This window comes from Salvelinus sp. IW2-2015, unplaced genomic scaffold, assembly GCF_002910315.2.
Source record: "Salvelinus sp. IW2-2015 unplaced genomic scaffold, ASM291031v2 Un_scaffold2854, whole genome shotgun sequence".
Lineage (NCBI taxonomy): Eukaryota > Metazoa > Chordata > Actinopteri > Salmoniformes > Salmonidae > Salvelinus > Salvelinus sp. IW2-2015.
Genome location: NW_019944154.1, coordinates 44912 through 56670, shown reverse-complemented (window position 1 = coordinate 56670; position 11759 = coordinate 44912). Strand labels below are relative to the sequence as shown.

Sequence of the window (11759 nt, the reverse complement as noted above, 5' to 3'; positions counted from 1 at the left end):
TTTGTTTTTAAAGATGTCTGAACATAGTCTATACAGTAATCGTTTTATGCATAATTCAAAACAGTCACATTGACTAATCTAAACAACCTATACGATCATACAATAATACAACAATACAAGTTGATACATGAAATATGTTTGGTGTATATCATCAAGATAAAAAAGTGTGATATGGAAGTTACATAAATTAACTTTGTAGGTGCTAAATTATATCTGTATCGAAAGTGCATGCCCATGCTTCACGTGCCCTGACTGTATAACTATTAGACCTACTCTGAAGGGGAAAAAAGCAGAATGGGTTTTGTGATAGTGGTTCAAAAATATATACTGTTTGCCATAACTTTATGAAACTGTGTAGGCTATAGATATGCTACATTGGCAAATATTCTCGCAGCCTATGCCTCTATTCATCAGTAATATGCAGTGGGTTGAGTTTCTGTGCTATTTGACGTTTGACCCAATTTTCGAAAAACATGCAGTCCATGTGACGTTGATTCGCGCCCTCGACTATTGAATTGACTGCACGAGCGACCTTCCTCCTACAGTTTCTCCTCCCGGTAAAAGAATAAGTGTGGTCAGATTCGTTTGAGTGGCCTTCGTGGCATGCGACAGTAAAAGAGGCGCGGGACAGAGAGAGCGACGGAGAGAGAGAGAGAGAGAGAGAGAGAGAGAGAGAGAGAGAGAAATAACTTTAGAGCTGTCGAAGGGGGAGTTGCACAACACGGATTAATGTAACTCTGTTTACACCTTCCTTATTCCAAAACGTCAGCGTGAAGAGAAAATACTCAGCAAAATCAGGTAAAATACTCAAACGTGTTGAATTCATTACTTTTTTAGAACCATTGTCATTGTAGCCAACATAGTTGCAAACTTGAAAACAGTCCAGCACTTGACTTGGTGACAAAAGTTACAAAGTAGCGCGGGACTCGGCTGTCATTTCTGTTGCATATTTTGTTTCGTTCAGGGAGTGTTTACCAGTGTCTCCATGTGTCTCATGCGTTCGGGAGAATTGTCAAAAGAAGTTATAAATCTAGATTTTGCGCGGAATCATTCGTCAAAGAATACTGTAGTTACAGGGTTTGGCTGCCGTACGGACTGGCAGCTTTGGACAAAAACAAGGTTGGTCAAATTCGACAACAACACTGTAGTTACATATGTTGCGACGGTTTACCACACCAACACTACTAGAGTAAGTACGGAAACGTTGTTTTTTATTCTCAACTCACGCTCAAATTCTATTTTTATAGCTGCTATACATTTAGAATATTCTGACAATGTAAATGTATTTAGTCTAATTAAAAAAGTTAAATTGATATGGAAGGCTTTCACAAGAATACAGTGCCTTCAGAAAGTATCCGTACCCCTTGACTTATTACACATTTTGTTGTGTTACATTCAGTATACAAAATGTATTAAATATATTTTTCCTCTCACCCATATACATACAATGCCCCAAATTGACAAAGTGAAAACAAGGTTTTAGACATTTTTGCTAATTTATTGAGAATGACATACAGAAATATCAAATTTACATAAGTATTCACACCCCATAGTCAATACTTTGTAGAAGCACCTTGCCAGCGATTGCAGCTGTGAGTCTTTCTTGGTAAATTTTCAAGAGCTTTCAACACCTGAATTGTGCAACATTTACCCATAATTCTTTTGAAAATTATTCAAGCTCTGTCAAATTGGTTGTTGATCATTGCTAGACAACCATTTTCAGGTCTTGTCATAGATTTCAAGTAGATTTAAGTCAAAACTGTAACTCGGCCATTCAGGAGCATTCACTGTCTTCTTGGTAAGGAACTGCAGTGTAGATTTGGCCTTGTGTTTTACTTTATTGTCCTGTTAAAAGGTGAATTGGTGGCAAGTAGACTGAACCAGGTTTTCCTCTGGGATTTTGCCTGTGCATTGCTCCCTTCTGCTTATTTTTTATCCTGAAAAACATTCCAGTTCTTAACAATTACATGCATACCCATAACATGATGCAGCCACCACTATGCTTGAAAATATGGAGAGTGGTACTCAGTAATGTGTTGCATTGGATCTGCCCCAAACATAACACGTTGTATTCAGGAAAAAAAGTTAATTGATTTGCCACATTTTATGCAGTATTGCTTTAGTGCCTTGTTTTCGTTCTGTCACTTAGGTTTGTATTGTGGAGTAACTACAATGTTGTTGATCCATCCTCAGTTTTCTCCTATCACAGCCTCTGTAACAGTTTTAAAGTAATCATTGGCCTCATAGTGAACTCCCTGAGTGGTTTCCTTCCTCTCCAGCTACTGAGTTAGTAAGGACACCTGTATCTTTGTAGTGATTGGGTGTATTGATACACCATCCAAAGTGTAATTAATAACTTCATCATGCTCAAAGGGATATTCAATGTCTGCAATTTTTTTATTCCCCCCCCCATCTACCAGTAGTTACCCTTCTTTGTGAGGCATTGGTAAATCTCCCTGGTCTTTGTGGTTTGAATAAAATAAAAAATACAAGTGAAACAACAGCGTTACTGATGTGTAAAATAACAGGTTGTATTACACGTTCTCCTTTTCGACAACCAGAAAATTATAACCAGATGTTAGTCCAGGTTTCGATGTGAGAGATCCATTTGTTTACAGTGAAATCGGAGTATGATGCACGTCATGGCGCTCCTGTTTATTTGTCATTGATGCGGTGGTATAAACGAATATGACGCGTGTTACCAGAGCAGGGGTAATCACTGAAGGGTGGGTATGAGGGTAAAGTGGGTGGTGTTTGGAGGTTGTTAGGATGCGTGGGCATACCAGGCCCAATACCTCGCTAAAATTAGTCACGTGTCAGCTGCGTTGCGGGCAGGTGCTAGTGGTGAGTGCTACAACAAGGGTCTAACACCACCAGCATGTGGAAAGCGAACAGCTCTTCTCACCCTTTGGTTTGGAATAGTATTGGCATGACGTGCCAAGATGCAATGCACATTTCAGAGACCTTCATGCAATTCCTATGGGCTGCTACAATACATAGGCATCATGCTTATGAAAAGGCTAGGAGGTAATCAAAGTTCACTGGGAAGTGACCTCTCCTTGTTTTGCACTGGTCTGGTGTTGATCCAGAGAACCAAAATGGCTGCTCCAAAAAGTTTTGACATTTGTTGCTATTTGCAGATGCTCATAGGTGGAACTAAAGTCCAAATATGTGTCTTTCTTTCAACTGCCTGAAACCACTCTGAGCCTGTGTGAGTACAGAATCCTCTTGTAGGGTCTCTTTCATAGAAAGCAAGCCGTGGACTGATGGCTTTTACAATCTGACGCAACGCAGCTGTCACACAGAACACTACATAAATGCAAAAGGAGTGACCAAGAGGCCCGATATAGACGCTTGTATTTTTAGACCATCTCACCCATACTTTAACTCATTGCTCTTTGGTAATTGGATATCGCCCACTTCCACCCCCCCCACTCACCCGTACGTGTGGTTCGGCCCACTTGGGCCCTGGATGCAGTGAGGGCATGTGTAGGACAGCGTTCTTAAAATGGAACAGGCCATTTCTGGAAGCCACTGTCATTCAAAACGGCACGAAAATACCCCATAGTCACTGGCAGTTATTTGAATAAACTGTAGACTGGGCACTGACAGTGTGCGTGATTGACGAAACTATGGCCTGGAGTCAGAGGTGAAATACCAACGCAACAATTTTGGCAACTGCAAGAGGATGGGAAAAACAAATGTGGCCTCCGTCAAGCAGATCAACAGGGACCCGCGTGTCTGAAGAATCAGGCCAGTTCAGTCGTGACAACGTACCCAAGCCTATTAAAGTCAATATCTGCTTCATCAGTGTTATGAGAGCAACATGTATTTGATAACATCTGTGGTTTGTGGAATATAATTCACACACACAACCACCAAAAGGGAACCTAAGACTGATCCTGGACTGAACTACACTTAGTGATCAAAAGATGTATGTCCTTATTACCAAGTATTGAGCAGGTTGAAATTTATTGTCACGAGTCTTGTCCTGGAGGCAGAAGTGAGCAATTTCCCCTTAGATAGGCCAGCTGCAAAGTCAAAATTGTCTATACTGTAAAAATTCATGGAAACAAAAATTAGCTTTAAGGTTAGGGTTAGAGTTAGCAGTGTGGTTAGAGTTACGAGTTATGGTTAGGGTTAGGTTTAAAATCTGATTTGATGACGGTGGCTGTGTCAGCTAGTGACAACTCTGTCGAGCTGCCTCCAGAACAAGATTCATGACAAAAAACTCTAACATGCAAGTAATTATGTAAATTTGACTTTGGTGTCGTTTGTCTATAAACAACCGTTTAGTCTAGTATTAGCCAGGTTTAAGTATCAAGCTCCTCACCATAAGAATGACCGAAGACCCATTTTTCACTATGTATCACTATGTTGATTGGTGAACCAAGCTCACTTGATGAGTAAACTTGCCTTAAACCTGAAGACTTGCATAAGCCCCCCTGAACTAATGCATAAGCTTTTGCTCATAGGGCCAAAACAGTCACGCATATGAGCTAGGTTCAAACCCCTGTCGGTCAAAACAACACATCATGCTACGCCATGATAGGAAATATTTCCTATGATTTTCAGTACATTTATTCAGAAATATCCGATGGCTAGTAGAGAAAGGGCAGTTTTATTTCCCTCTCTTCCAGTGCAGTTGCCAATAATATCATTAACGTTATCAAATGCACAAGGTGATAATAGTAAGAGAAGGTGAATATATGCGGTTCACAGAGTGACAAGGTCGGGAGGTGGGCTTTAAACTGGATGATGTTGACGGCACATCATCCAGTATAATGGACGAGTGTGGGGATGATGGACCAGTGAAGGATTGCTGGAGGGAGAAAGACTAATGTATAGGTATCTTTATGGAGGTATGGACCATAGCTACCTACCTCAGATGGTATTGCTGATTTGATACACATTATCATTATGTGATAAAAGACCTCGTGCTCAATCAACCCAATCTTGCCGGTTCCTTCCAATCTGAAACCTACTTCCTACCATGCAAATTATCCCTTCTTCACTGTCACTTCCCCTCTTATATCTGAGTCTGACTGCTCGGAAAATGAGTCTAAATCAACCAAGCATGCTAATTGAAATGTAAGACAAGACAGAAGTTTTGCAAGAAAAACATGCAAAATAAGCTGTTTTTCTCCTCCTCTGTGGTAGAGGGCTGTGCCTCAGCCATTGATATCCGGAGAGTCCCCCGTCTGTTCTCCCCCCTCAGAACTTTCCCAGGCATTCTTGGGAGGCTTGGAGTGTGTGGAGCTACGAGCTGACGGGAGAAGGGGAAACAGCTGCACGGGGCTGGAGCTGACACAATGTCACATATTAGTGTCGTCGCTAGCGCTCTGCGTCTTGCTTAGCTGCTCGCCCCCTTTTGAGCTTTTTTTCACTGGTGGAGAGATGAAAGGAGAGTTGAAGACGAGCACCGTTTCTGGAAGTCACCTCCTGGAGTCCCCCCTGCTGTCATTGCCATGATTATTTATTTGTTGATGTGTTTCTTTATTTGATCAGTTTAGAAGATTTAAAAGAGAAAGTCCAGGGAAGATATACTGCTGCAGTTGCCTTCTTGGAATTTTATTTCTAAGATGTACAGGAAGATGTACTTTGATACATGATTACTGTGTAATAATTGTAATTTCGAAACATGTCCCAGCCAGAGGGTATCAAAGTAGAACCCAAGACAAACCCTGTGTAAAGATTGCACAATGCACAACAGCTACATGAGAGCCATTGCCTGCCGAGCTAAAGCCCAAGTCTGAAGCCCAAGTAGCTAATTCCTCAATTGAACACCAAGTAGTGGACCTACTGCCACCACAATGGCCAAGTTAAATACTTAGTAGCACCCCACTACACATGCATCTCTCTCAACATGTGCCCAACATCATGGCACCAGGCCCGGTTGTCATTTGTAACTAATCAACGGTTATTAATGCAGCTGTATTGGTAGTGCAGAGGAGGTTAAGGTCGCTTGCCAGTTGGCACCGGTCTCAGACTCCAGTAAGCGATTACGACTGACTCATCATCAGAGATCGGGAAAGAGAAAGATATAGAGGAAGAGAGAGAATGTAAGTCAAATGCAAAATAATGCTTTTAATGCTCGGAAGGACAGGAAAGACAAGTCTCGGCACACCCATGCTGTTATTGTTTAAGGAGCCATGTGTGATCCATTTTTTTCTTAAGAACTGGATTTGTGACTTACGTTTTCTTCCAACAAACGAGGTTGTTTGTCATTTTAATGTCATAAATAGAAATCTAGTCACATTTTCAGTCCTTATTTCCCAACTGAGTGGAAAAAAAGCAACAGAACAAATGCTCCCTCTGCGGAGGATTGCGAGGAACGAGAAAAGTGAGAAATATCTGCCAAACTGTCAAAAGGTCATGGACTGCTTTCCCCAGCTGAGTCTGGCAGGTCGCCCCGTCACCCTGGTGACCACCTCCCATTCGGTGTCAATGACCCAGTCCCAGGGCAAAGCCAAGCAAACTGGATCATTAATGTCGCTCAGGTACCACTAGGGATCCATTGTCCTCTCCGTGCAGGATGGAAGCAGGGAATCCAGGGATCTAGGTCAGGCACAGAACCATTGGCAGCCAGTAGTGGCCCAGTGCTTTTAATTGCCGTAATCCTTACATCTAAGCTAACATATGGAATTGTTTTAAGATGGTCATACCAAGGATCATTTAGCTATTTTATTTTGAATCACAGGCAGGGTTCCCCAACTGGCCGTCCCGTAAACTGGTTTTATTTGGCCCCCCAAGTTTTCTGAATAAAAATAAAAACATTTATATACTTTTGTATTTTTTTCATTGTTGGACATAAAAGACTGTAAAAACACCAGGAAATCAGATCCAATGAATCTAGCTATCAAACTATAGGCTCCTCACTACGAGACTAAGCCAATTTGCAAATGCTAAAATCAATATCTATATATTTTTTTATTAATTCATTTAAGAAATCTATTCCCATGTATTCCCTAGCATAATAGAGACAAGTGATCGTATACAAATGTAAACAAGGTTTGAAATGATTGTTTTAGTCAAACATTATATCTGTTTGGGCTTCTTATTCGTAATTATGTTCCGGCACTAAGACCATCCTGTCAAGAAAGAATTGGTCCACAGCTGAATCTAGTTGATGATCCCTGCCTTAAGGTATCAAAAAATATATATAAACAAATAATTTTATTAAACATTGAATTTGGCCTTACTGCTATTAGCCCATAGAAACGCAACGATTAACAGTGTCATACATGGATAAATAGACAGTAAAACAAATATATCCATAGGACATTTGTTCTGAAGTGTCTGTCTTATATCTATCTGAGAGATACAAGAAAGATCAGGAACCAATTTTTAAAATATTTTTTACATGTATTTATTTTAGGCACTAAACAATCTACATATATACAGTGCATTTGGAAAGTATTTAGACCCCTTGACTATTTCCACATTTTGTTACGTTACAGCCTTATTCTAAAATTGATTAAATAGTTTTTCCCCCTCATCAATCTACACATAAAACCTCATAATGACAAAGCAAAAACTGTTTTATAGAAATCTTTCAACAACAAAAAATATATATGGTCGGAAGTTTACATGCACAAAGGTTGGAGTCATTGAAACTCGTTTTTCAACCACTCCACAAATTTCTTGTTATCAAACTATACGTTTGGCAAGTCGGTTAGGACATATAATTTGTGCATGACACAAGTAATTTTTCCAACAATTGTTTACAGACAGATTAATTCACTTATAATTCACTTAATCACAATTCCAGTGGGTCAGAAGTTTACATACGCTACATTGATTGTGCCTTTAAACAGCTTGGAAAATTCTACAAAATTATGTCATGACTTTAGAAGGTTCTGATAGGCTAATTTACATAATTTGAGTCAATTGGAGCTGTACCTGTTGATGAATTTCAAGGCCTACCTTCAAACTCAGTGCCTCTTTGCTTGACATCATGGGGAAATCAAAATATATATATTTTTTTGTAGAACTCCACAAGTCTGGTTCATCCTTGGGAGCAATTTCCAAACGCCTGAAGGTACCACGTTCATCTGTACAAACAATAGTACGCAAGTATAAACACCATGGGACCACGCAGCCGTCATACCGCTCAGGAAGGAGATGTGTTCTGTCTCCTAGAGATGAACGTACTTTGGTGCGAAAAGTGCAAATCAATCCCAGAACAACAGCAAAGGACCTTGTGAAGATGCTGGACGAAACAGGTACAAAAGTATCTATATCCACAGTAAAACCTGTCTCTTATACACATCTAGATGTGTATAAGAGACAGCATGGGGACAAAGATCGTACTTTTTGGAGAAATGTCCTCTGGTCTGATGAAACAAAAATAGAACTGTTTAGCCATAATGACCATTGTTATGTTTGGAGGAGAAAGGGGGAGGCTTGCAAGCCGAAGAACACCATCCCAACCGTGAAGCATGGGGGCGGCGGCATCATGTTGTGGGGGTGCTTTGCTGCAGCAGGGACTGGTGCACTTCACAAAATAGATGGCATCATGAGGGAGGAAAATTATGTGGATATATTGAAGCAACATCTCAAGACATCAGTCAGGAAGTTAAAGCTTGGTCGCAAATGGGTCTTCCAAATGGACAATGACCCCAGGCATACTTCCAAAGTTGTGGCAAAATGGCTTAAGAACAACAAGGTCAAGGTATTGGAGTGGCCATCACAAAGCCCTGACCTCAATCTCCCATAGAATATTTGTGGGCAGAACTGAAAAAGCATGTGCGAGCAAGGAGCCCTACAAACCTGACTCAGTTACACCAGCTCTGTCAGGAGGAATGGGACAAAATTCACCCAACTTATTGTGGGAAGCTTGTTGAAGGCTACCCGAAATGTTTGACCCAAGTTAACTAATTGAGTGTATGTAAACTTCTGAACCACTGGGAATGTGATGAAAGAAATAAAACCTGAAATAAATCATTCTATTATTCTGACATTTCACATTCTTAAAATAAAGTGGTAATCCTAACTGACCTAAAACAGGGAATTTTTACGGGGATTAAATGTCAGGAGTTGTGAAAAACGGAGTTTAAATGTATTTGGCTAAGGTGTATGTAAACTTCTGACTTCAACTGTATATATAAACTCAGCAAATAAAGAAACGTCCCTTTTTCAGGGCCCTGTCTTTCAAAGATATTTCGTAAAAATCCAAATATCTTCACAGATCTTCATTGTAAAGGGTTTAAACACTGTTTCCCATGCTTGTTCAATGAACCATAAACAATTAATGATCATGCACCTGTGGAACGGTCGTTAAGACACTAACAGCTTACAGACGGTAGGCAATTAAGGTCACAGTTATGAAAACTTAGGACACTAAAGAGGCCTTTCTACTGACTCTGAAAATACCAAAGAGAGATGCCCAGTGTCCCTGCTCATCTGCGTGAATGTACCTTAGGCATGTGGCAAGGAGGCATGAGGACTGCAGATGTGGCCAGGGCAATAAATTGTAATGTCCGTACTGTGAGACGCCTAAGACAGCGCTAGAGGGAGACAGGACGGACAGCTGATCGTGCTCGCAGTGGCAGACCACATGTAACAACACCTGCACAGGATCAGACTGGACTGAAGCTTGTAGGCCTGCTGTAAGGCAGGTCCTCACCAGACATCACCGGCAACAACGTCGCCTATGGGCACAAACCCACCGTTGCTGGACCAGACAGGACTGGCAGAAGGTGCTCTTCACTGACGAGTTGTGGTTTTGTCTCACCAGGGGTGATGGTCGGATTCGCGTTTATCGTCGAAGGTATGAGCGTTACACCGAGGCCTGTACTCTGGAGCGGGATCGATTTGGAGGTGGAGGGTCCGTCATGGTCAGGGGCGGTGTGTCACATCATCATCGGATTGAGCTTGTTGTCATTGCAGGCAATCTCAATGCTGTGCGTTACAGGGAGGACATCCTCCTCCCTCATGTGGTACCCTTCCTGCAGGCTCATCCTGACATGACCCTCCAGCATGACAATGCCACCAGCCATACTGCTCGTTCTGTGCGTGATTTCCTGCAAGACAGGAATGTCAGTGTTCTGCCATGGCCAGCGAAGAGCCCGGATCTCAATCCCATTGAGCATGTCTGGGACCTGTTGGATCGGAGTGTGAGGGCTAGGGCCATTCCCCCCAGAAATGTCTGCAGGTGCCTTGGTGGAAGAGTGGGGTAACATCTCACAGCAAGAACTGGCAAATCTGGTGCAGTCCCTGAGGAGGAGATGCACTGCAGTACTTAATGTAGCTGAAGGCCACACCAGATACTGACTGTTACTACTGTTATCCCCTTTGTTCAGGGACACATTATTCCATTTCTGTTAGTCACATGTCTGTGGAACTTTTTCAGTTTATGTCTCAGTTGTTGAATATTTTCATGTTCATACAAATATTTACAGATGTTAAGTTTGCTGACAAACGCAGTTGACAGTGAGAGGACATTTATTTTTTTGCTGAGTTTTTATATTGTCTGAGGTACTGAGTGCTTTGGAGCAGGTTTTCATCAAAGATCTCTCTGTACTAGTTTCCCAGTACCTGCCGCTGAAAAACATCCCCACAGCATGATGCTGCCACCATCGTGCTTCACCGTAGGGTTGGTGCCAGGTTTCCTCCATACCTGACGCTTGGCATTCACGCCAAAGAATTCAAACTTGGTTTCATCAGACCAGAGAATCTTGTTTCTCATGGTCTGAGAGTCCTTTAGGTGCCTTTTTGGAAAATGAAGCGAGCTGTCATGTGCCTTTTACTGAGGAGTGGCTTCCGTCTGACCACTCTACCATAAAGGCCTGATTGCTGTAGTGCTGCAGAGATGGTTGTCCTTCTGGAAGGTTCTCCCATCTCCACAGACGAACTCTGTAGCTCCTTCAAGAGTGACCATTGGGTTCTTGGTCACGTCCCTGACCAAGGCCCTTCTCTCCCGATTGCTCAGTTTGGCCTGGCGGACAGCTCTTGGAAGAGTCTTGGTGGTTCCAAACTTCTTCCATTTAAGAATGATGGAGGCCACTGTGTTCTTGGGGACTTTAAATGCTGCAGATCTGTGCCTTGACACAATCCTGTCTCGGAGCTCTACGGACAATTCGTTCGACCTCATGGCTTGGTTTTTGCTCTGACATGCACTGTCAACTGTGGGACCTTATATAGACAGGTGTGTGCCTTTCCAAATCATGTCCAATCAATTGAATTTACCACAGGTGGACTCCAATCAAGTTGTAGAAACATCTCAAGGATGATCAATGGAAACAGGATGCACCTGAGCTGAATTTTGAGTCTCACAGCAAAGGGTCTGAATACTTATGAAAATAAGGTATTTATTAGAAAAAAATATACATTTGCAAAAATGTATAAAAAGCTGTTTTCGCTTTGTCATTATGGGGCATTGTGTGTAGATTGATGAGGGAAAAAAAATTTTGAAAATTTTTTAGAATATGATTGTAACATATCAAAATGTGGAAAAAGGGAAGTAGTCTGAATACTTCCCGAATGCATTATACTTCCATTCATTTTTTAAACTGGCACCTGGCTACCTTCAGACTGGTATTGTGAGGCTTTTGTGTGTCCTAGAGCAAAACAACCAACGTGTACGTGTTCGTGAGTGGCCCACCCTTCCTGTTCGGACGCTACAGACAAAAGTTGGCAGATCGTCTGTACCGACTTTAGTCAAGTCCCGTGATGCTTGTGGGGGTCGAAGAGCAAAACTGAAAACACCATTGTGTTCGTGAGAGTCTCACCTTTCCATGGAGTTTGTTTTTCTAGGC

The 11759-nt window shown here is 41.8% G+C and overlaps 1 protein-coding gene across 1 annotated transcript in view; it reads left to right on the top strand.

The window, feature by feature from the left end:
* The first annotated feature begins 466 nt into the window (after positions 1 to 466).
* LOC112074869 (serine/threonine-protein kinase Nek6-like) overlaps positions 467 to 11759 on the top strand; it is a 55590-nt gene continuing 44297 nt past the window's right edge. The window contains exon 1 of the mRNA XM_070440699.1: positions 467 to 798. The gene's annotated coding sequence lies outside the window, so the exon portion shown is untranslated. The remainder of the gene's footprint in view (positions 799 to 11759) is intronic.